This window comes from Tachypleus tridentatus, unplaced genomic scaffold (genome assembly GCF_004210375.1).
Source record: "Tachypleus tridentatus isolate NWPU-2018 unplaced genomic scaffold, ASM421037v1 Hic_cluster_2, whole genome shotgun sequence".
NCBI lineage: Eukaryota > Metazoa > Arthropoda > Merostomata > Xiphosura > Limulidae > Tachypleus > Tachypleus tridentatus.
Window position 1 is genome coordinate 27,028,185 of NW_027467782.1, and position 27,075 is coordinate 27,055,259.

Sequence of the window (27,075 nt, forward strand, 5' to 3'; positions counted from 1 at the left end):
GCCTATATTAGGCCTAATTATGTAATTCGATTGGTAAGAATCACAAGAAAAACACAACTTGTAGGCTTGTGATGCAATAAAACAATTCAAAAGACTAAACTAAAATAAATCTAATTAACTTAAGATACGATTTAATGCGAAAAATACCTTTAAAATACTCTTTATAAAAAATTTGTTTTCTACAACTAGAACGTTCGATTATCTTTCAAATCGTAACGATGAAGCTTAAGGAACAAACGAAGGCAACTGCGCAGGTTCGAAAAGAAGACATGCGCATTGCATACGACAGAAAATATGACGTTCGCCTTTGTCATTATTTTACAGCAGTAATATTGTTGTTTATCTGTTAAATAGCCATTAAAATTAAAATTTGCAAATAACAATTGCGTCAAACTCTATTTTTAGATAAAGATTGAAATTTTCTCGCGACAACTAATAATCTGTAATTGAGTTACCACATAAAATCCTCTACAAAAATTAAACTTCGATAATTATGCACTGTACTTTTATATGTATGTAAAAACAGTTCGTTTGGGTTGAGAACTTTTTTTTTATGTAAAGAAACAAACAACGTTTTGACCTTCCTTGGTTATCGTCAGAGTTACAAAGAAAAAAAGAAGTAACGTTTTCGTAAATTTGGTTTTTAGATTTCCCACCGTAAACAGAGTTTGGATAATTCATTATACAACTTTGCAACGAGAATATAATAATAACACCTAAAATGATTTCAAGACAACAAGCACTGTCATCGGAAATTTGAAATTGTTTTTTTTTTTTTTTGCACCCTAGTGGCACTGAAGTATATCTGACGACTCGCACCGGTAGAAACCGGGTTTTGAATCATGTAGTGGGCAAAGCATAGATAGCCCGTTGTATAGCTTTGTGCTTACTTCTAAACAAACCAAACCAAAATATTTTGCCTTTAATAAACAGTAACACGTTACCTGTTTTGTTTTGTATTTAAACAGGAATGCATGACTTGCTTCGTTTTTCAACAAAAAATGCATGACTGTTGTTTTCTCTTCAACAAGAATGCATGACTTGTTTGGCAAAAACAAACAAACAACGTTTTACCCATAATTCACAACTACTGACTAAGACGTAGTAAAAACAAACACTCCAACATATCCTGAAAGGTGACATCTACTCTGCCAATGTTTATACTTGGGTTCCTTTGTCTTACAATTCTCACTGTTAAGTATGAATAAAGATGATGCATCAACTTTATCAATTCTTTTTACAATCTTAAACACCTCTATCATATCACATCCCTCCTTCAATTCTTTTTTTTTTAAGAGAAGGCAGAATGAGAGATTTCAGCCACTCCTCATATGACTACTCCATCCTAGACATCTTTCTAGTAACTCAACTTTGAACCCCTTCAAAAATTTAAAGCCCTTCCAAAGATAAGGATACCAAGACTGAACACAGTACTTCAAATATGATATAACTAATGAATCATACAATGAAATAATAACTGCTTTAGACTGATATTGAAAATCTCTGTTGATATAACCTAAAATTTTATTTGCTCTACCACCAGCAATAACACAATGCTTGGATAGCTTCTGAGACTGATCAGCTATTATATTAAGATCCCTTTTTCTCTATTGTTTAGATTATTCCCATCCAAATTATTATTCATATAATGATAATCCAGTGGCATTATTTTACATTTATTATAATAAAATCCCATCTGCCATTCATTTTCCCAATTCACTGAATGATACAAATATTTCTGTAAATCAGCAGCATTCTCTTCACAGGCAGTAACACCCTATGCCTTAATGTAATCTGCACATTTAATTATTTATTGACCATTCTTTCATCTGTGTCATGGATGCATATCAAAAGGAGCAAAGGTCCTAAGACTTGAACCCTGAGGTACCTCATTTGTGACATTAATCTAGTTTGGTTGAACTACATTTGTGACAATCCTTTCTTCCTGATCTACTCTTACTCTCATCAACACAAATAGTAACCTTTTGAAAGAATGCCAGAAGATTTTGTAAGGCAAGGTTTTCCATCAGTGAAACCACGTTAGCTGTCTGATAAAATTCTAAACTTGGTTAAATAACTTTTTGAAGTGTTTTCTTTTATCAGACTCTCCAAAATGTGATCTACAACTGATGTAAGACAAATGGGTCTGTAAGTACTGGAACAATTTTCATCACCCTATTGATAAGAGAAGTTACATTAGTTAATTTTCAATTTGTTTTGTTTCTCATTAATTTTACTTCCAATACTCTTCATGAGTCAACATTGTTTTTACTTGCTGCTACCCTGTTCTTTATGTAAGGAAAATATTTACCTTGAATATTGAAAAATTTTTCTTTAAAGATTTTCCATATTTGCTTTGTGTCTCAGCATAACACAGCTGCCCAATTCACAATGGATAATTCTTGTTGCTTTCCTTCAAAATTTGATTTTTAAAATTTGGAATCAAAATATTCTGAATTCAATATCCAGGAAAAATATCAAACTTAATACAACAGTGATCACTTGTACCCATGTGTTCTCCAATTTCCTACATATATTTTTGAAGCTACAACAAATCTCAAATAGTAGTTTGTAGTAAGACTAAGGGAAGGGAAATTTAAAAAAAAGTTATTGATGCATATATATAAATACAGGGAGCAGTGTGTGTGTTTACATATATATAAATACAGGGAGCAGTGAATGTGTTCACATGTGTGTACATACAGGGAGTGCTGTGTGTGTTTATATATATATATATATATATATACATATGTGTGTGTGTGAATACAGGGAATGGTGTGTGTCTGTTTACATACATATATATATACACACAACTTCCTATTGTTACAAATGTTAGTAAGCTTTGTTGTGCACATTTATTCATTGTATTGACAAACAGCATTTGATTTTGTGTTTTCATCTAACAATTTATTATTTAGGAAGAGATAAATGAAAAAGGGCATTACCTGAAACACTAACAACAAACGTACATATATTAAAGTGTGTGCATACTGTAGTTAACTTTGTGGTGGTTCTATCTTCAACATTTCCTTTTCTTCCATTAACAACCACCACACATAATTTTCTACAGTTTTAAACCAACTATAATATTAATACAATAAGGAAACATAAATAATAAGTTATACATTGTTAGACACATGTTATGGCAGACTCGAGAAATAGAACATTACAAGCAGTTTTGTAATTTAACAAATATTCTAACATCAAATAATTGAACATATTAACTCTGGTAAATCTGTGAAAGTGAAACATTGATTAAAATAAAATTATATTCCTTGTTATTTATCTGAATTGTAAAGGTCAGTTTTTATAAACTTTCATCAAAACTATTGTCTTCCCCACCACAGCAATTGATTACCTCATATTGTCAAAATGTTACGTAGTTTTTGTCAAGTGTAAAGCTTTAGAAACTAGAACAGTTAATTCTAATCATCATTAAATGCTGAAACAAATGTAGTACAAAGTGATATTTGATGAAAATGTTTTCATTTTTCAAAAGGGTTCCTCTTGAATTTTTTATTAAGAACAGAATCTACTTGTTAGTGGTGATTCAGGTTGTTGCTGCACTTTGTTATAACATGTATGGTATAAGCCAGATTATTTTTATTCATTCTCGGTGGATAGGAAATATCTGTAATATCACTTTACACGTGATGTGGAATAAGTGATTAATGAAGATCGTTTGTGTTAATTTTTACAGTAACTGGATATTTACATTGATTCAATTCAGTTGTTTGTTCCACGTATTTTGCCAAGTGTATCTATATTATTGGTATCTGTATGAGGCATGATTTATTCACCATTTTACGAAAATTACAGATCTGATTACTTAACATCTTTCAATGTGCTTTCTGTTGTCAGATGTTCTGACTATAAAAGATGCAACCAAGGTTTCCCTGAAGGAGAGAGATATTTATGTAGCTTATCTTCTACAATGCAGAATTTTTTCGTATTGATAGTTCTTGTGTTATGTCAGTTACTCTTTCAGGAATTATTAGCGATATTTTAACTTAAACCATAAAATGTACTATTTCTATTGAGAATACCTTCGTCAATTAAATAACACAACATAAAGAAACCAAAACACTTTCATTTGAACCAAAGTCTTATCAGTCACAGAAGTGAAAAATTGTGATGGCATAAAACAGGAAAAATAATTTATCCCCAATCCTGATTGTGTCTTGGGTAAAAAGGACCAGTCCAGGAATGAAAGTTAAATGATACAACATCCTGTGGACAGTCAGCACAAACTATTCTAACTGGCAATGTCCATAGGTCAGCAGCAACAAAAAATAAACTTTCAGGTAAAGGCGAGACATCACATACGAGACTCAGATCACAAACAAGTGTTGAAAAATGGCATGTTATGCAACCTTAACATACCAGTACCCAAAGACCCCAAATTAACTTGAGGAATTTGGAAAGTAAAGGAACTGAAAAAATATTTTGTTGTATCAGATGGTAGTCAATATGGCCATCTTTTACAAGGAAGATGCAAAAATATTTCCCAAATAGCCAGATCGAAATACATGTTATGGTTGGCACTTAAGATTGAAGTGGATTCAACCTCTTCTCAATCCACCATTGTCAATGTGTGTCATTTTTGTAGCTAAATATCCATCACAGAACAAAGCAAAAACCGAGAAAGACACATAGTAACCTTAAAAATTAAATGCTTGTACTATGCAAAGAACTGCATAACCTCCATACCTGTAGCTTAACTTCTGGATAGCTGGGTGTGCCACGTCAAATCATGCTGCCTCCACAGAGGTGACTAAAGATGAAATAGAAGAAGTAGCCACTTATGAATGTACTGCAGAAACAGGAACAGGATGCAAATCTAGTGCTATCAACAGGACCCAATAATGGAATGGAACAAATCATTGCTAATACCTTGAGTAACATGACAATTGAAGAGAATGCCAAGAATTGTAAATCTGTTATATCCTAATGGAATGCATCCCTTGCCAAAACCAGGCATAACCAATCAACTATTTTGTTAGAACAATCTGTCTTGGTTTAACCTGTTCAGTGCCACAGATGAGATAACTCGTTCAAGAAGATCAATAGCACAGTGCCATGGACAAGTTAATTTGTTCAATAATACTGAGCTTCAACGCTACATCTCAGCATCATACATGCATTTGACCTACTTACAAATTGTTTCACTTTTGATCCAATGGTGCACAGTGCTAGGCAATGAAGGTGATGAAAAAAGCTTATATGATTCAATAGAACCAATGTGACACTGATGCTAGTCTGATGGTAAAAACCTCGAACTGCAGCACCTGACCCTTGTGCACAAAAAATGCTGATAGTGTTGGTGTACCACCACTGTGGTAATGTGCAAAATGGAACCAACTACAAAAAACTTGGACATCCACAATCCCAGCAAAATAAATGGAAACTCAGAATGAGGAATGAGCAACTTGTGTACCTTAGAAAATCTAAGTATTGATACAGATGAGAAAGATTAACAACTAGACACCAATTCCTTGTCTTCTTAGGACCAATAATTGATGGAAATAAAGCCCTGAAAGAACTAGTACTCTTCTTACCCCAACACCAACCAAACTCTGATAGCCACAAGTTCTAAAGTCTGAAGATCTGCAGGTAATGGATATGCTACAGGTTTGATTGATAATGACAAGGAAGGTGTAAAGTAAGTGACTAACCCTTATTTAAGGATATGGAGTTCCCACAGATCCTTGGTTAAGGTTACTACACGTCCAAAAATTCTTAGGGCTAAGTTGCCACAGAACCTGAAGGTAGAAAATGATCACTGATGCTGCTGGCAGCATTCAGACCAAGCAGCAGAAGCCTTGGATATGAAAAGAATCTATTTTGGTACCAATGTAAGAAGAGGCTAATGCCAGGTGGTCAGGACCCTTGAAGAGGCACAGATGTATAATCTTTTGTAAGTGCAATGAAACATGACACATCAACAATGACAAAGATGAATGTAACAGCATGTGTGCATGCTTACAATGAGTTCAACTTGTCTTCAGTGAAATTGCTGATCCTGAGAACCTTCCAACAGTTTGTTGTCAGGAAAAAACACATTGGATTTTAAAAGTTGTAAGTCCATAAACTTTCCACTATCCCACCAGAGGCCATTGACCTATTCAGGTTAACTACAAACTCCACCTTAGAACCCTTACGTTTGAGAAACAGATGCATTATTTAAGAGTTGGGATGAGTTTTCATGTAGCAGTGGTTGGCTAAATCACATAGTTCCAACAACCTTGATGGATAAGTCATAACTGTTCCTTCATGTTACTGAGTAGCAAAGCTCTTTGCATAAAACACAATGTTATAGATGGAGAAAAAAAACTAAATATTTGCTTCCAGGCCTTTCAGCCATCAAGTAAGGTGTGCAGGCTCAAAAGTAATCAGGGAAAAGACCCAAAACATCATACCCTTAATGAACCAAATGAAGAAAACACTTTTGAAGCAGCTTATCCGAAAGTGGCCTGCTTGTGTATTTCTTTTAAAGACTGTATTTATTACCATTGTTTGGGACAACATTTAATTAGGTAAGTTTGTTTCGTTTGAGCAAACCAGCATTGAGCTATCTGGAAAACTGAACCTGAAATTCCAGTGTTTTAAATCAGTAAACTTACCACTGTCCCACGAAGAGACTGAAAAGCTAACAGGCCAAAGGAAGTTGCAGCAAAAAACTATTCTAAATTCTTTCCGGAACGTCAAGAAGCACCCATAATTGCAGCCTCAGAGCCTCACCTTCCAAAAAACACCAAATTAAATATATTTTTCAATATCACAATAAACAAAATCACTGAAAATTAGTTTGATTAGAAATTTTTCTTTTTAAAAAAATAAACCAAGTGACATGAAGAATGCTAAAAGTATCTCTGAAAAATTACAGCACTGGAAAACCCATTAGTGATACTGTCAAGCAAAAGTGGTAACTTTATCTGATTAAGATGTTTACATGAAGAACCAGGATACCAACTGATGTAGATGGAGAGTGTAACGAGACAAATATCACTTAGGGCAATTAAGTGTGATATAAAAGAATGGAGCAAGCAAGAAAATAATCAGACCAATGCTTTGATAGACAAATGAAGAAATGCTGGCAGTCAAGAATAGCTGTAGTGTGAGAGGAGGTATGTTTTGGAAACAATACATGTAATTTAAACTTTAACTTTTTTATTGGTTATATATAATGTAGTATTAAATGTTACAAAGGACTAACAGCAATTTGTGAAATAGAGGATGTGGCAGATTGGCATGTCAAGTGAGTGATTTTCTAGTTTATGGCCTTGCACACAAAGAATGAAGGCTATAAACATTTCACTCTGTTCAAAATAATAATTATATTATAATAAGCAGCTTATATTAAATTGTGTACTTCTGAAAGGAAAGGTCAATAAATTAAATACAAAGAGAGACTTAGAAAGTAAATTATTGATTCTATAACTAAGGAAGATTGAGAATTTTTTAAAGATACTTCCACATAAAATTAGAAACTTAAATATGGTATAATATTAACATTTTTATTTATTAATTATGTTTTGACATTAGGTTTAATGCAATACATTAATATCAAAGTAGATAAATTGGATTTTGAATGTAATTATGTAGAGAGGTTGCAACATATGCAAAATAGGTTAATGTATGGTTAACACCATCAGCAATTTTAAGCATCATTTAATCATTACTTTATCCATATTATTGTGTAAATCAATAACAGCATACATCCAAACACTGAGGTATGCCTACTTGTGACATCAATCAAATTTGATTGAACTCCATTTAAAAAAAAAAAACCCTCTACCTTCTTCCATCCAGCCATCTTTCTATCCAAGAGCAAATTTGATCTCAGAATGGCTGGTATGGGTATTAACACTTTTATTGATAAGGAGAGAACAATATTTCAACTTTCCTAGGTCATCTTCAGATTAAAAAAAGAGAGAGTTTTAGTGTGACTTTTCTTATGGACAAGAGTATAAACAGGTATGGGACTGTAGGGGTATTGCAAGTGGATGTTAAGTTATTAATTAGTATACGTAGAAAGGTGTTCCTTTATATTCGTTTAATTTTGGTTTTCGTTGTTGTATAAGTAGGGTTTATTTGAATTTGTGTTTGTTTATATTTGTTTCCCTACTTGATATCTGGGTGTTTTCTATGGTTGTGTTGTGTTTATTTGATTTGCAGTGTTCAAAAACATGTGAAAGTGTGTTTTTGTGTTCTATGAATCTAGTTTCCATTGTTTCTGCTTATTTCCCCAGTATAGAAGTCATGGCAGTTGTTGTATTGTATTTTATAAATTATGTTGGTGTTGTATTTACATAGAATGGACTTTAGTTTTTACCTGGTTTTTGAATAAATTTGATATTTACTGGAATGTTGCATTTTAAGTTTTTTTGAAATGTTTATTATTTTTTCGCTGATGTCGGGGTCATATGGTATGCAACAGTATAAGGTTTTGTAGTTTGTTGTATCTTGGGATTTATTGTTGTTTGTTTGTTGTTGGTCTAGGTGTGCGTGTATAATTTGTTCCATGGTTTTGAGGAAAAGTGTCATTTTATTTTGTCTAATGCATAGTTAATTTCATCTGGTGAACATAGTTTTGTGGCTGTGTTTATATGGTTTCTTAATATGTTGAGTTCTTGTAGATGCAAATCTAGCAATTGTATTATCAACATACCTGTACCAGTATAGTGGTGGATAGAAGGCTGAATTGATCGCTTGTGATTCAATCTGTGTCATAAAATGTTGACATGGGATTCTCCATACTCATGCCATTTATTTGTAGATAGTTTTGGTAGTAGTGAATTCTATAAGGGTTACTAATTGGTTGCTGGGGGTGTGTGTCAATGGGTTGGGATCTTGGATACTGAAACAATGTTGGCTACCTGATTCTAAAATTTTGTTCATTGAACTTAGAAAACACATTTTATCATACTTTCAAAAGATGTTTATGCAACTGATATAAGGCTAATAGGCTTGTAATCACCTGGACAATTTTTATCTCTTCCCTTCAAAAGTGTGGTATCATTATCCAACTTCCAACCTGCTGATACCTGCCCACTATTCAAGAACTAACAAAAAATATTATCAAGTGGCTCACGTATTCCCATTTTAACATCCTTCAAACTCCTTATGGAAATATTATCTAGTCGAGGAACTTTATTACTCTTTAATTTTCCAGTTATTTCTTAACAATTTCAGAACTGATGTGATAACATTGTTCAATATTGTCTCCATCTTGCAAATGACTAACATCAGGGATATTTGTTTTAATCAGACAAAAAATGTACACCTCACCAATCAAACTGTAAGAGAGTCCAGCAATAAATGATCACACAGAGTCTAAGATCAGGCTTAAATTGCATATGTATAAAATGACCAGGCTTCAAAGAATTTGAGTACTAACTATAAAATTTTTCCTCATGATGTTACTACCACTCACAAAAGAGATCCAAATGAAACAAAGGAAATTTGATGGGTGGAATTTTAACATCACAAACTAAGCAAACACACATGAGATGACAGTGAAGGATGAAGTTTGATTAGAGCATGATCAGAATTTAAAATGCATGTGTCTCTCTCACTTAACTCAACTGAATAAACATAGACAAGGAATACGAATCCATCCCTCGTACAATACACTAGCTGTATTGGGGGTGACTCACACTACACAGTGCCACCATTGCTCTACTTTTCACCATATTGTATTGTGCTGTACATAATCACTGAAGAACTCTACAAGATACACCATCCAAGCAGTCAGGAACTGGTAAGTGGCAAGGACATCCTTATTCTACTTGAATGCAAATAAATGCCCAGATCCCCATTAAACATCTGCCGGAAAGAATTTTTCCTATAGACAGTGCAAGAGATGACTGTGAAACACGATTTTGAAAAGCTAACAAATGCAAGCCAAAGAAGTGGTCAGTTACTTCTTTGGTGCTGACGTTTTCCGTGATAGTCCATGGAATGGTACGGGCATGGTCGGGCAAATGAGTAAGTTTAATACCATGAAGATAATTAAGGTGGTCTTCCATAACTCCCTTCCTCAAGAGTAGGCACTGTTCGAACCAGGACAAATGGGGTGTGGGCATTTTCCTTAACCTACAGCCTAGTGTGAATCTTAGGAAATAATCATACCATGGGAGGCAAAATCAATAGCTGGTGAAAGAATATAATGAAAAAACAGTGTACTTTTCTTTCTCAAAAACTGTGTGTAGATTGAAGAATATCAAGAACAAGGAGATGAAACTATCAAATCATGAAGACTGTTCATGAAGATGAATGTGTTTAGATTAATTCATAAGTCAACCTGAAGGTGCAAAAGAGACACAAGAAAGTAAGATAGATGACAAATGTGAGATAAAGTCTGCAAGCATCAATATCCAGGTAAGAATACATCAACATAAGGAGCTGGCAGACCTATCTAGTAAGTGTAGGAAGCAATAGGTCTCCAGATAAAGAATAAAAACAGTGATGGAAACCACAAAAAAAAGACATTCGTGCCATCTGATAATACATAAACCAGAAACAGCAGATTGTCCACATCCAAATAAGAATAGAGGTAAAAGATAGAAGGAGATAGGAGATAAAGAATGATCACTTTCCTGATAAGCTGAAGTATTGAAAAGAAAACTTTGATCTGGGAGGAGAAATAAATAAGCATGGTGAAAAGGAGTGTGGAAAGAATTGACAACATATACATCCAAATGAAAGATACCACAGTTGAAAAGGAGAAAAAAAAATGTCTTTAGAGAAAGATGGTACAGATATCAAGAAGCCAATGTTTCAAATAGGACATGTGTGAGAGCATGTAAAACTACATGAAAGTCTCAGTCAGGCAAAGAGATTAGTGAAGAAGGAATGACCAAACAAAGTGGAAAAAACAGAGGAAAGAAACACCTGATGGTAACAAGAAAGGATATGTGTAATTGACAAATTTGTCCACTAATCAGTTATGGCAGAGACTGAAAATCCGTAATTGAACAATTATGTGAAAAAGGCCAAAATATGGACAATGTCAAGAAAACCTGGGAGTTGCAAATGGCAGATGGAACAACTATAAAGAACTTGCAACTTCCAGTGACAAAGTTCAAAGATGACAGGAACGGGATAAGAAGGCAAAACAATTCAAAAGTCCAGCCCACCAGGAAGTGGAGTAAACAAATTCGACACAAGAAGAAAGGGTGACACCACGTAAGGTTGGAGCAAGAAAGGGGGAAAGGGCAGAGGATAAGGGGATTTCAAAGCCAAATGAAGAGAAGAGGAACCAGCAACAGGACCCAATGAGGAGTGTTATATATAAAGGCCTTGACAAAAGGAACAAGATGAAGAATGAAATAGACATTCAGAAAAAGGTGAGAAAAGTCTTGGCTGAAAGCATCAACCATCAGAGATTAAGAAGGAACTGAAAATCAGATAAATGGAAGTTTGGTGTTGATAGCAGTGGCAAAGGTATTAGGAGCATGCCCAATGAGAAAATGAGAGTGGAGTGACCACTCTGTAGGTAGAATCCAGTCTGGTCAAAAAAGGTGATCTGTTTTAAGGTTTAGAGCCATAGCAATTCAATTCAAGCTGTAAAGGAGATAAAGATATGATAAATCTGGTGAAGCATGACTTACAGAAGTTTCCTCAACTCTAAAGAGAGCCCAGAATAAGTGATATGAATCAATTTTTGTACTCACCTCAACAAAGTAGCCATGGATTAATCATAGGAACTGAAGGATCACAAAGAATAAAAAATCATAGCACATCTAAAAGCATTCTGAGAGGCAACATGACACTTCAAAGGCCCCACTGGATATAACAAATTATCAGAATACAATCAATTATAGAGGTGAGGAATGGCAGTTCATTCAGGAATATGAGCCATGAAAAATTGATGACCTGAGGGCAGTACAGATGGGGGAAAAGTAAATAGCATGTTTATGAAATAATTGCTGAAATGGCTTTAAGGTTAGTGTAATGAGGTAAGAACATACACATATATATTCTTCTAAAACTTTTAGTGAGACAACAGATTTTAACTCAATTTACATCATTAACATTGTTCAATTATCAAGACATCTCAAATGTATTCAAAATACTAGTTCTATTATGTGCTGCATTATCCAGTTGTGCAGCTCATATTGATCCAAAAGCATTTACACTGTCCTCTGTACGTTATTGTGCATACATATTGTTGACTTACTGACAAAAATTGTAGGATTTAGGAAAGAGTATCCACTTTGGGCCTTCATCTATGTTCAGTTTGTTTCCAACTCCAGTCACCAAAAAAATGAAAGTCTGGCTGTAGACACAAAATTTGGCTCAAGACATAGCAAGCCTGGATAGTGGCTCACCTAACATGCTGCACATGGAAGACATATTGAGATAAATTCAAATGCAGATATGTCAAAAAACACTGTTCAAACGTCTTGTTCTCTTCTCCTTTTCCAACAGAAGCTGAGGTAATATCACAACCTTTTATGGGTACACATTTGAGGCAATGATGCAAGCAGTAATAAAATAGTAGTGTCAACCAACACTAAATGTTAGCCAGAGTTCCAAAACGTGTAGGTTGTGCAACTTGGACCTCGCAAATGCAACAACATTCACATTAGCATCTTCATGCCTGCATGGATCATCAATGTCTTGTAAACACATGATCAAACTGAGTGATGTACAACTCCATCTTACCAATAACATGACCAAGTTAAGTGTTGTACAACCCCATCCTCTTAATGCAAATCACAAAAAAGTTTGTGGGTGAGATAACAAAAGACCTCCTGTTCCACTGTTGCAGAGATAAGCAGCCCAATCTTTCGGAACGGTTGTTTTGTACGAGACCTACCTCTGGAGCTTATCCCATGAACATTCCATTGTCTATTAAACTGAACTATTGGCTATATATTTGTCCCAAACATACAGACTATGAATATTTTAAAGTTTTAACCTGATGAGAGTACAAAGTTAGTATCTATATATACTTCAAAAATTCTAGCACTACTTGATTTACCATGTTTATAATACTTCTTTCACCAAAAATGTTCATACTAACTTTTGGAGATAATCCAATGGAAATACTGTTGCAAATTACTTCAAAAATAGTGCAAAGTTTTACAAGTAGTAAGTGTCATTATTGTGCTGCAACAGAAATTTTTGCTACTGTAGAATAATGATCCAAGTTACCTACAACTGTTTTTCAGACAAAACCTTCCCCCTTTGTATCAGGCACATTTGATGTCAGTTACCAATCTTTAATCTCTATTATTTTATTTACGGAGTTATGATAGCAGAATTTGTGATAAACATGACCATGGGTCCTACAAAATAAATCCACTTTTTTATCCTCATTCAGATAAGAAATGAAGTCACCAGCTAAAAAATATTAAAAACAAGCAAAACAATTCTGGTAAGTTTTGCTTTGTTAGAAAGAAATATGGCAGTAACTATCATAAGAAATATTTTACAAAATGGTATGTGGCATTTCCTTAAACTTCTCTAGCAGGACAAGCACCATAACATAAGTTCAGAAATTCTTCCGTAATAAAGGTATGATTGATGTACATAATTTCAAGTTTTGCCAGAGAGAGTAACAAGTTGCTAGATGAAAAAAGAATTGTCATGACAATCATTTTTTGGTTTTCTAAATCACATTTAACTTAATTAATATTATATGCAGCTCCTTACAAAAGCTTTCTGAAAAGTCAACTTAAATCTACTTTTCATCATTATTCAGATAAGAAATAAAGTCTTCAACAAAACTTGACAGGCAAAATTTTTCCTTTGTAAAACAATTTTGTCAGGTTTTACTTTTATTATTAAGTCAAAATATGGCAGTATAAATTAAAATGAATGATTAAAACAATGGTTAATGATGTTTTACTGAAGTCCATTATCAAGAACAGCACAACAATAAGCTTCGCAATTCTGAAAAGGAGTTAGTGTGTAGTTGTCTATAAATTTTACAAGCTTACACCTTATTTTGAAACCTAAACTCTTGACCTATCATAGCTACCCTAACCAGTCTTTACCCAACTGAGAGTCGTACAATAACCATGCTTTACATTTAACTATTTCTGCCTCTCTTTCAAAGAACTTGAGATTGTGGGAATACTGGTAATGTCTCATCAGGTTTTGAAAATAAAGGACAATGTCTCACCCAAATATTTTTATATGATCTGTGTTTTTATCTGTTTTTTATTACTTTTTTGAAGCATTTTGAAAGTTTGTTTGCCTGTTTTAAAGCAAGAATTTGACTATGTGAGGAAAATTAGTTCAAAAGAATGTTTCCAAATGAAAATTTAGGTAGGTAATTTGGTAATTATAATTTGTATTTTTCAGGATAAGAAATTAAACATTGTTGCATAAAATTAGAATCTCATCAGAAAGAAATGGTTCTATTGCAATAAAGCATTTGTCAAACACATTTTTTCAGTTGAATACAAGAGACTAAAAAGTTTATTTTTTGGAAAATGCAAGACATTTATATGAAAAAATTTGTCTGAACATAAAACAAAAAATGATGGTTTACTTCATGTAAAGAAAAACATAGAGCAACCACCCACAACTGAAACATTGTTCAAACACATTTCTTAAATATTTAGAAAAACTGAAGAAATTTTGGTGGTCGACTTCATTTGATTACTGCATTCAAGTCTTGTTCTAATTTTTCATAAAGTATGCATCTTATATTTTATTAAAGTAATCCCAAATTTTTGCAATACTGTACTTATGAACAGGAATGTAACATCATAAGTTTTGTTTTAGAGCACAAGTCAGTGATCATGAAAATAAGAAATTGTCCTGGATCCTAAGATTATTGGCATCTATCATATTCATTACAGAAGATTTTAAACTTAAGATGTAAATGCTTTTAATATGCTATCCCTGCCTTAGAACTTCAAGAACACACTACTGACCATCATTTTAATTATTCCTTTTAATCAAGACAACCATATTCCTTCTTATTAAATAAAGTAAAATCAAAACAGGACAAAACAGGTTTAAAAAGAAAGAGCCCCTACCTTATTAATCTGTTGATTGACAATTTATTATCTAAGTGAGGATGAAAGAAATGATTTAGTTTTAACATAATAATCAAAAGCTTTTTTAAGGTGTCACATAGAGTACCAGTGCAGAAAAATTACCTCAGTCATGCAGCTGGATAAGTTATTTAAATGGATTTAAGACAGGCTATGTGGAAGGATGGGAAAAGTTAACAGAGTTCAGACAAACTAATGTTACAAATAGTGTGACCTGTGATAGGATCACTGCTTTCCTCATTTACATTACTGAAACACTGTTAATTAAGTTTACAGAAGATACAAACATCTTCAGTCAGAAATGATTTGATTTTGCACAAACTTAGATTAGTTGATTGTTAGGTAAATACATGACAAATGGTATATAATTATAACATATAATTATAATGTTATGCACTGGGATTACCACTACAAGTTAATGATAAACTTTAGATTGGAATGCTTTTAATTATGTTCATGAAATTAATGACTCAGGGCACTGGCTGAATTCTTAAGCCTTCGTGACAGTGTTCTATTACATATGGTAAATTTTGGGTTGAATATACTGATTATCAGTCTCAGATGGCTACAGTATCATTAATCACTATTCAGGCATCATCTGGAGCACTGCATGCAGTTTTGGTCTCCATATTGTAATAAGTACATTGAGTTGATAGATATAATTCAGAGAAAGGTCACAAGGATATTATTTCTTGGATAGATAGGTTGAACTATGATGACAGATTCTTATTTCTTAATTACTTTTCTCATGTAAAGAGAAGGCCCAAAAAATGATTTGAAAAATTCAAAACTATCAAGTAAATAGATCAACCTTTTTGTTTGTTAAATTCTAAGGATGGTAGGTCAAACAAGAGTTCACAAATTTAAGATCTGGAAAGGTCAAACTCATCTCCAGTTGAGGATTTTTTCTTTCAATAGGGTGGTGAATGTGGGGAAGAATCTGTCATCTATAATGCAATTCTACAGAAGTTTAAGAAAAAGAGCTGTTGAACATTTGGAGGTGGATTTAATAATTAAGTTTTATAAGGAAGGTTGGGAGTTAAGAGATAATAGTACTAAAATAAGCAAAATTACCTAGTGAGGGGGTTTCCAACGTAAGAGTGCCCGAGGGCCACAACTACAGTCACAAGTCTAGTGGTGGGCGGCATTATATTTTTTGTCAAATTAGGGCTTGTTAGTGTATTACATAATGCAAAATAAAGAGTAATAGATCCATGGTAGGGTTAATTTATGTCCTTTCAACATAGTAAAATGAGTTATGATTGGGGAAGGAGTTAATCTGAATGGGACTTACTTTATGTTACATGATATTTGGATGGACATATTTTCAAAAAAAGATGTATTTCATTGTGAAAATAAAAGGAAAATATAACTTAAACATGTTCAATTATGTAATGAATAATTTTATTGAAAAAATGCTGCATATAAAAGAAATTAGAATAGCAAACATATCTATGATATTTAATAAACTAAGTACATAAAAGTTTCAATGTGAACTATGAGGTCGCTCAGCAACACTGACCAAAGCAGGTTTGTTGACATGGAGTTCTGTCATTGCTAGTCTTAGGAGGTGAAGTAGAGAAGAATCTGTGAGGCGACATCTGTTGTGGTTCTTAATGAATTTCATAGTGGAGAACACACTTTCACATATATATATGTGCTACCAAACATTGATGTAATTTTCTGTCCAAAGTACACAGATTTGAAAATAGATTTTTTGAAAGTAGTTTAAAGAAATCTGGTCCTTCTTCTTGTCTGGTTTGCAGAAAGGGATCAGCTTGCAAATCACATAATTCAAGTTGAACATCAGCTTGTTGATTTTCTGTTAACACAAAGAGGATTATTGAACAGCTCTATCCTGCTTTTTATAATTTCAAATTCTTCGAATCTTGCATTAAACACATCAATAATATCTTCAAAATTTACACAAAATTCTAAAAAATCAAGTGACTCATCATCTTTGAACTGTTCTATTAATTACTGACAACTCAGAAAGTGGCCCAAGTCATTGTTTTCTAAGTAAACTTTGAAAATTCTTAACTTCTTTTGAAACCCATTTATGTTTCCCATTAAATCTGATATCATCTAGTTCTGCCCCTCGAGCTTTAGGTTGAGATCGTTAAGGTGAGTGGTGATGTCTACGAGAAAAGCCAGTTGTATCAGAAAATCCTTACTTTTGAGCTCTTCTTCCAATTGTGTTGTATCTGATGAAACAAATTGATTGAGGAATACAGGGATTTCTTTCCTTATTCCAAAATATTGTTCACAACACTTTCGGGCACTGAGCCACCTTACTTGGTTTTAAAGTCAATATATGCTGCTTCCATATCCTCCAAGAATTGCTTTAGCTGCCAATGTAAAAAAGCTTTGTTTCCTCCTCTTATCAGGTAAATAACTTTAACAAATTTAAAACTTTGTTTTGATTCACTGATTTCCACCACAAAGCTCCTTGATGAATAACACAATGAAATGTTGGGCAAGTTACTTAATTTTCCTTAAAAAAACCAACAAAGCCTAATTTTTTCCAATCTTTGCAGGTGTGCCATCTGTCACTATTGCTGAACACTTATTGAAACCTCCGATTTTATCAACTGAATTTTTCACTGCCTTGAAGATATCCTTTCCTTTTGCGGCCCCATGAAGAGCTCATACATTCAATAATACCTCTTTCTTTGAAATATCTTCAACAACACATACAAATATTAACAGCTGACTAACATCTGCTTCATCAGTACTTTCGTCAAGACAGAGAGAAATAAGTACTTTTTTTCCCAGTCCAACAAGCGAGTTTTCTAATTGTTCTCCCATATCAGTGACCCTTCTTTGTATGGTTTGGTTGGAAAGTGGCACTGATTAAAATTTCTCAGCAGTTTTGGCATCCCAAAACACCTTTGCCATTTCAACAGCACATTTCTTTATTAAACTGCTATCAATAAAAGGTTTCTTTGCCCTTGCAAGGTCAAGAGAAATGATGTATGAAGCATATGAAGTAGATGTCTGGCTTTCTGACAACTTGCTAAACATATTCGTTTGTTGTTTTAATTTCTTGCTGAAATCCACAATCTGAACTTTGAGTTTTTCCTTCATACTTTTTATACTTTTATTCGTGCATAGTTGAATAATGTTTTTTCACATTAAATTCTTTGGGCATTGATATAATTTGCATACAAATCAAACACTACAACTTGCCAATATTGTTTGTAATTAAATAATCAAGTTCCCAACATTCCTGGTACACTATTTTCACTGTTAATCTTACGTTTCTTAAAAAGTTTGTTCATTTTTATATTTAACATGGAATTAAACAGTGATAATTTACAACATATCGACCACCACAACAGCAAACAGACAGACTGGCAACAGCCACCAGCTGGGCAAGTTCACTTTGTCTAGCAGAAAGGAGGGAGTATATAACTCAGTGAATCCACTTTGTCTAGCAGGGGGAATGATGGTATACTATGTTCACTTTGTCTAGTAGAAGGGAGGGAGTATACAACTCAGTGAATCCACTTTGTCTAGCAGGGGGAATGATGGTATACTATGTTCACTTTGTCTAGCAGAAGGGAGGGAGTATATAACTCAGTGAATCCACTTTATCTAGCAGGGGGAATGATGGTATACTATGTTGAGGTGTATGTGACATAATTTAAAAGCTCTTACTATCAAGTTATTACTGTAAAATTATAGAGGCATAATTAATAAACATATAGGTGCTGACAAAATAAATTTTAAAATTCATTAGTGAATACTAGTTGGAGCTTTCATGCATTTTTACCTCACAAGTAAGAATTTTTCATTTCTTCATTACAAAAAAAAATATTATAAAAGTAGGTTATGTTTCAATTGACTTTCGCAGGCCACATAAAACCATGCAGCCTGCGTGCCACCTGTTGCAAATCTCTGATCTGGTGGATCGATGGGATAACAGCATCTGAAGACAATACAAATAGAGGACACAAGTTTAGGATTTGGAAAAACAGACTTGGCTTCAGTTAATACATTTTATTTACATAACAGGATGACTGACTCAAGGAGTGTGTTACTACTGGCAATAGTGAAGGTTGGCACTTTACAAGAGTTTATTGATGGGTTTACAGTCTTACTTTCTCACAAGTGGATATGTAAGGAGAGCTTTGTAAAACCAACCAAATAGTCCTCTGTTGTCATACTATTGTTATATATTACAAGTACATAAAGTAATATCTTAAGAATGGAATCCTATTAAGTCAAGAATTATGAAGAAAAAATGCACAATATTAGAAAGCTGTAACTCATTAAGTGTTTGAAGTCAACATATTTCATTGAGGATTTTTTTAGTTAAATGCTTATGAAATACACTCTGAAAACAACTTAAACTGAGATCCTTTTTGAGCAAGAAATATAAAACATGTAACTTGTTTAATAAAATATTTTATTCATCAAAAAAGCTGTATTTTGTAAACTATTCAAAGCAAATAATGAAATTGTTGTTAAAGCACAACTGATAAATTTAAAATAATTTTGAAAGCAAGTTATAATTCATTTTGCAAAAGACAAGCAATAGACATTAATCATTATGTTTTTCACACATAATAAACATAACACCAAGAAATGTGTAAACTGTAATCACTGTAAAGAGACTGTTGTGTGAATCAACCTATTTTCTGCTGATTCCAACTGTGCTGTAGAAAATAAATTTTTTATTTCAATAACAAATTCATTTATTTTTCTGGTTATTTCTCAAAGAAACATTCTCAACAGTGTTTGTTTTGATTTGATTATTTGTTTATAATGTTATGTCTATTATCACCTTATAAAGTATTCACAATTATGAGGATAATTTGTAATTGGTTGATTTACAACCCTGTGATGCTAAGTCATTGGTCAAAGATTAGCACATTTTATCAATCAACTGTCAGTGTAAAGATGGCTATGAAGAATGTTTATAAAGAATGCACCATCTGATGGTACACCATGATTTTATTACTTACACTTAGTGTTTGGTAGCTTGAATATCTTGTCAAAATCTGGGTATCACAGTTAATCTGAAAATGTCTGAAGGTTATTGATGGTGCTATTATTTTTATAGTCTGTTACTATTTGTTAAAAGTAGTGCTCATCAACAATGCTAAAATTTAGAGGAGGAAAAATTTAAATCAAATTATATGCTATAAAAATATTTACCCAAAACAATACTATTTCTTCATTAAAATACATAAATAAAATAACACACATATAATAGAAACTTGCAAATTGATTATATATTTACTATAGTGTAATTTTAAAGACTTTGTTGTTGTTTTTTTCCAATTATGAACTAATAAATGCTCCATGGTATGAACTTCACCTTAGCAAATGGGAGCTACTGCTACACCTGTATTACAGTATTGTCATTTCTACAATAATTGGTCCAGTAATTAGGTCACTCAGTTTGCAACTGAGAGTTGAGGTGCCATTTCTCATCCTTCAACATGCTCACTCTTACAACCATGGAACATTATATGCAACACTTAATCCCACTACTCATTTGTAAACAGTAGCTAAAGAGTTGGTAGTGTCGACAAACTACATTCTCTCTAGTCTATTACTTAAAAATTATGGACGATTATTACAAGTGGCCTTGTGTGGCTTTGTATGAAATTTCAAACTAAACTAACTAAAAGAACACAATGTATCATCTTAAACAGAAAACATGCAGACAATAGTAATAACACAGTATGCAATATGAACCATTTAACCTTTACAGGTAGTTACATATTTCTAGAATATTTCACTACCAAAGTTAATTTCTACAGCAACAATAAATGAATAACATTAGTAATGCTATTACTAGTACAAACAGCAGTGCTGTCAGAAGGGGTATTAAGGCCGTGTTTTCTATTTGCAGAACCATGTCGGCTGTAATGCGCTATTATAATTAAATACACCTTATAATTAGTATGCTTGCTGCTGACACTGTCAATGACAGTTCTAATACTAAATACTAGAAATATAACCTTGGTATATTGAAAACATTACGTTAGGCTAATCGCTGTTTAACTTGTACTTCGAGTTTAATGAACTTATTTTCTTATAGGAATTATCTTTCTCAGCTTTTCATGATGACGAGAAATCCACCTGAAGTGAAAATGTATTCTTAAGATGGCTGGTATGGATAGTAAAACTTTAATTAAAATACAGTTCTGTACTTTTAAGTTTCAGCTTTTTCCTCTTACGTCTTTGAATCTATTTAATTCATCTCACATAATTAAATAATAAGATAAATAACTTTTACTTTCTTACCTTTACACAGTATCAAAATATGTGTATCCATTGTAGCATTTGTAGCTGTACAGAACGTTAGGTTTGCTTCCAGGAAATTTATATTAGATTTAATCAGTTCTGCTACGAGTAGATATATCTTAGAGCTTCATAACAAACAAGAGCAAAAGTATCGTTATTTGCAACACAGCACACTTTTGTTTTTGAAATGTAAGTTTTTCTAAAATTTATAATAAATCAAGTCCTACTAACTCACTGCATGTATATTAACATTCTAATACCAACTTCTAACAGTAACACTGTAATTCGCGCCATTTGTATACTTCGCCATCTGTCCTTTAAAAACCGACACACTCGAAAAGAAAAAAATTGACAAAACAATGCTTCAGCTGAAACACTCGCTTGATTGTTTTGTTTGGGACTGTATTTTGCTGACATTTTGAAGTAAAATAACCTTGTTTGTTTTGTTGTTAAATACAAAGATACACAATGCATCATCTGCCCACCTTGGGTATCGAAACCTGATTTTTAACAGAAAAAGCACTCAGACACTCACCGCTTAGCTTGTGGGTGAAAATAGCTCTCGTGTTCCTTCCATAATTCGACTTTTATTTCAGACGAATCAGCAAGAGAGCAGAGAGAGAAACAGACACGTACTTCACAACTTCGTATCTATCTTACTCCAGTAAGTGGACCCATACTGTTTGCTTTAAGTGAAATCTGTGAGTCAGAAAATGCAACAGAGAAGTAAGTAAAGTGAAATTTTGATGCTGTTGCTAGATTATTAGCGTTTTAACATTATCAGTCATATGTCACCCATAACCCGTTGTGGGTTCTCTAATTTTATATTAACTAAGTCTTCCGCTTTTCTATAGCTTTGCAAAACTTCCGGTTTATCTGCCAATTAGAATTTCTTAAGCTTTCGCATTTACCCTTGATTTTTTATTTATGGCTAAACATGAATAGTCTATTTACGTTTTAGAAAACCTTGATTCAAAAAATCACGTTTGAGGTTAATAAATCCAGATAATGTTTCAAAAAGTTATAACGAATATAACACAGTGTAAAGGTCTTAAATGCTCGCTGTGTAATCTCCTAATGTTGATGTTAAATTAGAATGCATTTCACTTCACATTCAAAAGACTGTTTTCATATATTAATATATCCATCATTTTATGAAAAACAATTCTGTCAAATGGAAAATTCCTAGATTAAAAATGACTTTGGGTAAGTTTTATGTTAAAATTTCTTAATTGTAATTGATTTTCTTTACAAAATGTTTTCCAGGTATTCTGTATAAGAAATTCTCACTTACTTACAAGCCTCCCCCCGTGGCACAGAGGCATGTCTGCGGACTTATAACGTTACAATCCGGATTTCAATACCTGTGGTGGGTAGAGTATAAGTAGCCCGTTGTGTAGCTTTGTGTTTAATTACAATCAAACAAAATCACTTACACTTTATTGTTTAATATTTTTATAGGTTTGAAGTCCATATGTCCTGATGGTTTTTCAAAACAATTACACTGTGTAACATAAATTTTGTTCCTGGATAATGAGTGTTATTTTTTAATTGCTTATGTTGTAAAAGTATAGAAAATGGTCATTATTCCATTCAAACTTTGCTTTTGTGACCTGGATAATGAAATTTAGAAATTAACCTATTTCCTATGAAAAAACAGGCAAATTTGCACGTGTTCATTTACACAATGCCTGAATAAAATAACATATGAATCAAGATTTCCATGTATTTATACTAAAGTTATACAAAAATGTTTAGAAGTGAGTAGTTTTTCGAGATTTGCAACTGTAATGTAAATCACTTTCACGTAACAGCCTCCAAATATAGTCTTCCATCATGTTTTCGTTATACGCTTCTTAGTAGTGGCGTTCAAAGTCCAGTATATCTTGGTGGAAGCGCTCGCCTTCCTCCTCTAAGGATGCTCCCATGTTCTTCTTAAATTTATCACGGTGAGCGTTAAGGATATGGACTTTCAGGGGCATCCTGCAGCCCATTTTACCGTAGTTCTTTACCAGAGTCTCAACCAGTTCTACATGAGTTTGAACCTTGTGATTGCCCAAGAAACCTTGAATCACTGCGACAAATCTGCTCCAAGCTTTATTTTCTTCCTACTGGGCTTCTTGAGGAATTCTGCGCACTCGAGGATCTTTATTTGTGGTCCAACGAAAACACCAGCTTTGACCTTTGCCTGAAACAGCTTAGGGAAGAAGTCTCGAAGGTACTTGAAGGCTGCAGACTCCTTATCAAGAGCCATGACAATTTGTTTCATCAGATCCAATTTTATGTGCAATGGTGGAAATTACACCTTCTGGAGGTCCACTAGTGGCTCACACTTGATATTGCACCTCCACACAGAGAATTCAGTCCGTTGTGGCCAGTGCTTCCTGTTGTGGTGTGCTGCAATGTCCTTGCTGTCCCAGAGGCAAAGGTAACAGGAATACTTGGTAAAGCCTCCTTGGAGACCAATCAGGAATGCCACCATTTTGAAGTCTCCGATAACCTCCCATCCATACTCATCATACTTCAAAGCTTCTAGCAAGGTCTTGACGCTGTTGTATTCCTCTTTGAGGTGCACCGAATAAGCCAGGGAAAGAGATCGATTATTATTCCCGTTATGGAGCAGCACAGCTTTTAGGCTTCTACAACATTCTAGAAAGTTCTTGAATATTCTTGTAAGTTCGTGAAAATTCTCTATCAGTTACTCAGCGCTGAATCTACCTGGAATGTTCTGGAAAATGGATAAATTGGAAAATTTCATTACCCAAGCCATAAAACAAAGTTTGAAGAGAAAAATAGGTCTTTTTCATCTACTTTAGGCATAAGCGATTAGGAAATAACGCTTTCTTCTCAGAAACAAGAAAAAGTAAAAGTTACAGGCAATGAGAATAATGAACAAATTTTTCTTGGTGATTTTCAATCGCAAAGAATTCGTCCAACCACATTTCAGTTTAAATGTTATATTAAATTAGATGAGGCTGTGTGTTTTCTCGCAGCTAATTTTTTACGTAACTGGACGCAGATTGTGAGCAATACATGAAAAGTGTAGCTTGCTTGCGCACAGAATGAACAATGAGCCTTGGTTATATGTTAAACTCACGCATAAAGAAATAAGAATAATGAAGAAAAATCGAGAAAAAAAAATTCTTGTAATTCTAAAATAGAGATCCATTACGAGCAAGTATTTTTATTTTTATATTCGTCCCGGCGGCAGTTTCTGTGCAGTACAGAAAATTGATATACTTATACAAAATCGTCTGGTATTTGTAACCAATTTCTGTGGTAAGTTCCACTTTATCACTGCTTTACACACGTTTTGACAGAGAAAGTGTCCATCATGATAATATTAATTGTTTCTTCTTGAGTGTGAAAATCAAAATACAAAAACTCAAATACATTACCAATTGCACGATATTAGGAAAACAAAAACGTGCTGAAGTACATTCAGTGGTCTAGTGTATTTTTTACAGAAAACATTATTGCAATAAATATGTTCTTCTACTTTTTTACGTTGGGAAGAATACTTCAGAAGAAGGGAATGCGCTTACAAACACTTTCAGGAGGTCAGTGAAATCTCTAAAGGAAAACATTTCAGAAACATGATGAGCTGTTATTTTTATTACCACACGAAAGTAGGCGCTATTTGAATATTTATAATGTTTCTGTCAAACAAGCAACAACAACAAAAGAATCGTTGATTATCTTCAAAGTTCTCTTCTCTCTTCAAAACATAACACAATAGTTACACTGTCACAATCAATGATTTACCCTATTCTGGGATATCGAGTTACGTGGCAGTTGTGGGTTATGACAAAGCAAACAACCCGGACACTGGTGAAACACGTTTGTGAGGAAAGTCTTAGCGGCAAGCAACTTTAAAAGAAAAAGAAACTGAGAAGGACACATTAAATATCTTTCTGTACAAATCTGAGAAACAGGTGCTGGGTATTTTCGTAAAATAAAAAAATTATACATCTGACGATGATAGAGTTGAGGATATTCTGCTCCATCCATTCACAAACCTTTCAGAAGAATGTAAGTTTGCAGTCAGAACCGAAACGATACAAGTAATAGAGGGAGTTGTTAAGCAAAGCGAAAACAACCACACACACATACACACAAAATAGATTCCATTCTACATGACACAGTCACTTCCACAACAGAAACACTGCTTCATTCATGCAGGTAGAATACTACGACTATTTATCACAATAATTTATATAAACTTCATCTCTTCATTCTCCTGTTTCTGGACCTGCAACACTACTCATTCCAGTATTGGGTTTATATTAGATGTGGAATAGAACTTTTGAAAGTTAAGCCCTTCCTGGAGGCTCAGCAGTAAGTCTGAGCGTTTATAACACTAAAAATTGTGTTTTTGAAACAGTTCATTATGTAATTATCTGCATAATAGCAAACAAAACTGCGATAAAGAAAGAGAAGTTATTAAATTAATCTAAAAACAATAAAGTAAACTCGACAGTATCTGAGTAACACAAATATTTCATAAAAATGTAATTCCAGTAATAATTATTATTCAGCCTCCAGTACTTTCGATATAGTAAATTCTGCACTACAGCATTTAATATTACGGCGCCCGGCCTGGCCAAGCGTGTTAAGGCGTGCGACTCGTAATCTGAGGGTCGCGTGTTCGTATCCCCGTCGTGAAAAACAACGGCCCTTTCGGCCGTGGGGGCTATTCGTTGGTAAAAGAGTAGCCCAAGAGTTGGCGGTGGGTGGTGATGACTAGCTGCCTTCCCTGTAGTCTTACACTGCTAAAGTGGGGACGGCTAGCGCAGATAGCCCTCGAGTAGCTTTGTGCGAAATTCAAAACAAACTTAATATTACGAGAAATTTTTTAAATTATATTAATTTGGGAAACAATTAGTTTACTCATTTATTTAATTAGTTTTTAGGAAAAGTTTGCTTCCTTATTATAAGATGTTTAATTTTTCTTTTAGAAAATTTGATAAAATATAAATTATCTTGCTTTCGAAAGTTATAATGAAATATGTAATTATATTTCGAAATAACTGTTCGTATAGTAATAATATTTTCTAATTGTATCCATAGAGAAAACTTACTTCAGAAGTTTATTTATTCAAAATGACTTATCTTAACGTCAAGACCAATCGTTTTTCTGCCCAACTTGAACAGCACAAGTTTATGTTCCAAACAGTTAACCTTCCTTAAGAAAAATGGTGTATCCCTTCGAAGCTGAGTGATGTCATTCGTAAGTAACCGTACAATGAAGTTTTCCTTCATTTTGTCGAATACTATTGTGTAACATATTATAATAACCTATATTTTTAATGATGTAATATTTTGTTAGCTGAAGGGCAAATTTAATTCGAATTTGATATCAAATTTATGTTCTAGCATATTAAAAAAGGTAATTATAAATATGAGGTAATGTTGAAGAGTTGAGAAAGTTAAAAGATAGTGTTTGTTTGTTTTTGAAGTTCGCGCAAAGCTACACGAGGACTATCTGCGATTGCCGTCCCTAATTTAGCAGTATAAGATTAGAGGAAAGGCAGCTAGTTGTCATCACTACCAACCGTCAACTCTTGTTTTACTCTTACCAACGAATAGTGGAATTGACTGTTAAATTATAACGCCCCCCAGGGCTGAAAGGACGAGCATGTTTGGTATGACGGGGATTCGAACCCGCGACCTTCAGACTACTAGTCAAGTACCTTAACCGCCGGGCATGAAAAGATAGATATGATGATAGAAGTTTATTTCTAGTTAGAAAGTGAATGAATGGGTTAACTATTACAAGTATATTGATTTAATT

General features: G+C 33.5%; 1 protein-coding gene and 1 long non-coding RNA gene across 11 annotated transcripts in view; one reads left to right on the top strand and one right to left on the bottom strand.

Annotated features, from left to right (window-relative positions):
• The window catches only part of LOC143242450 (anoctamin-2-like), a 67,925-nt gene extending 46,329 nt beyond the window's left edge, over positions 1-21,596 (bottom strand). For 9 of the 10 annotated variants that reach the window (XR_013022712.1, XR_013022713.1, XR_013022709.1 and 6 more), the window contains exon 1: positions 148-289. The gene's annotated coding sequence lies outside the window, so the exon portion shown is untranslated. Of the gene's footprint in view, positions 1-147; positions 290-21,281 lie in introns of those variants that run through there. The other variant, XR_013022710.1, reaches the window with a different exon arrangement.
• A 127-nt stretch (positions 21,597-21,723) lies between these two features.
• Positions 21,724-26,491, top strand: LOC143242457 (uncharacterized). The gene is made up of 3 exons (XR_013022736.1): positions 21,724-22,007; positions 22,548-22,650; positions 26,352-26,491. It is a non-coding gene; the product is annotated as an uncharacterized LOC143242457 (long non-coding RNA).
• The last annotated feature ends 584 nt before the right edge of the window (positions 26,492-27,075 follow it).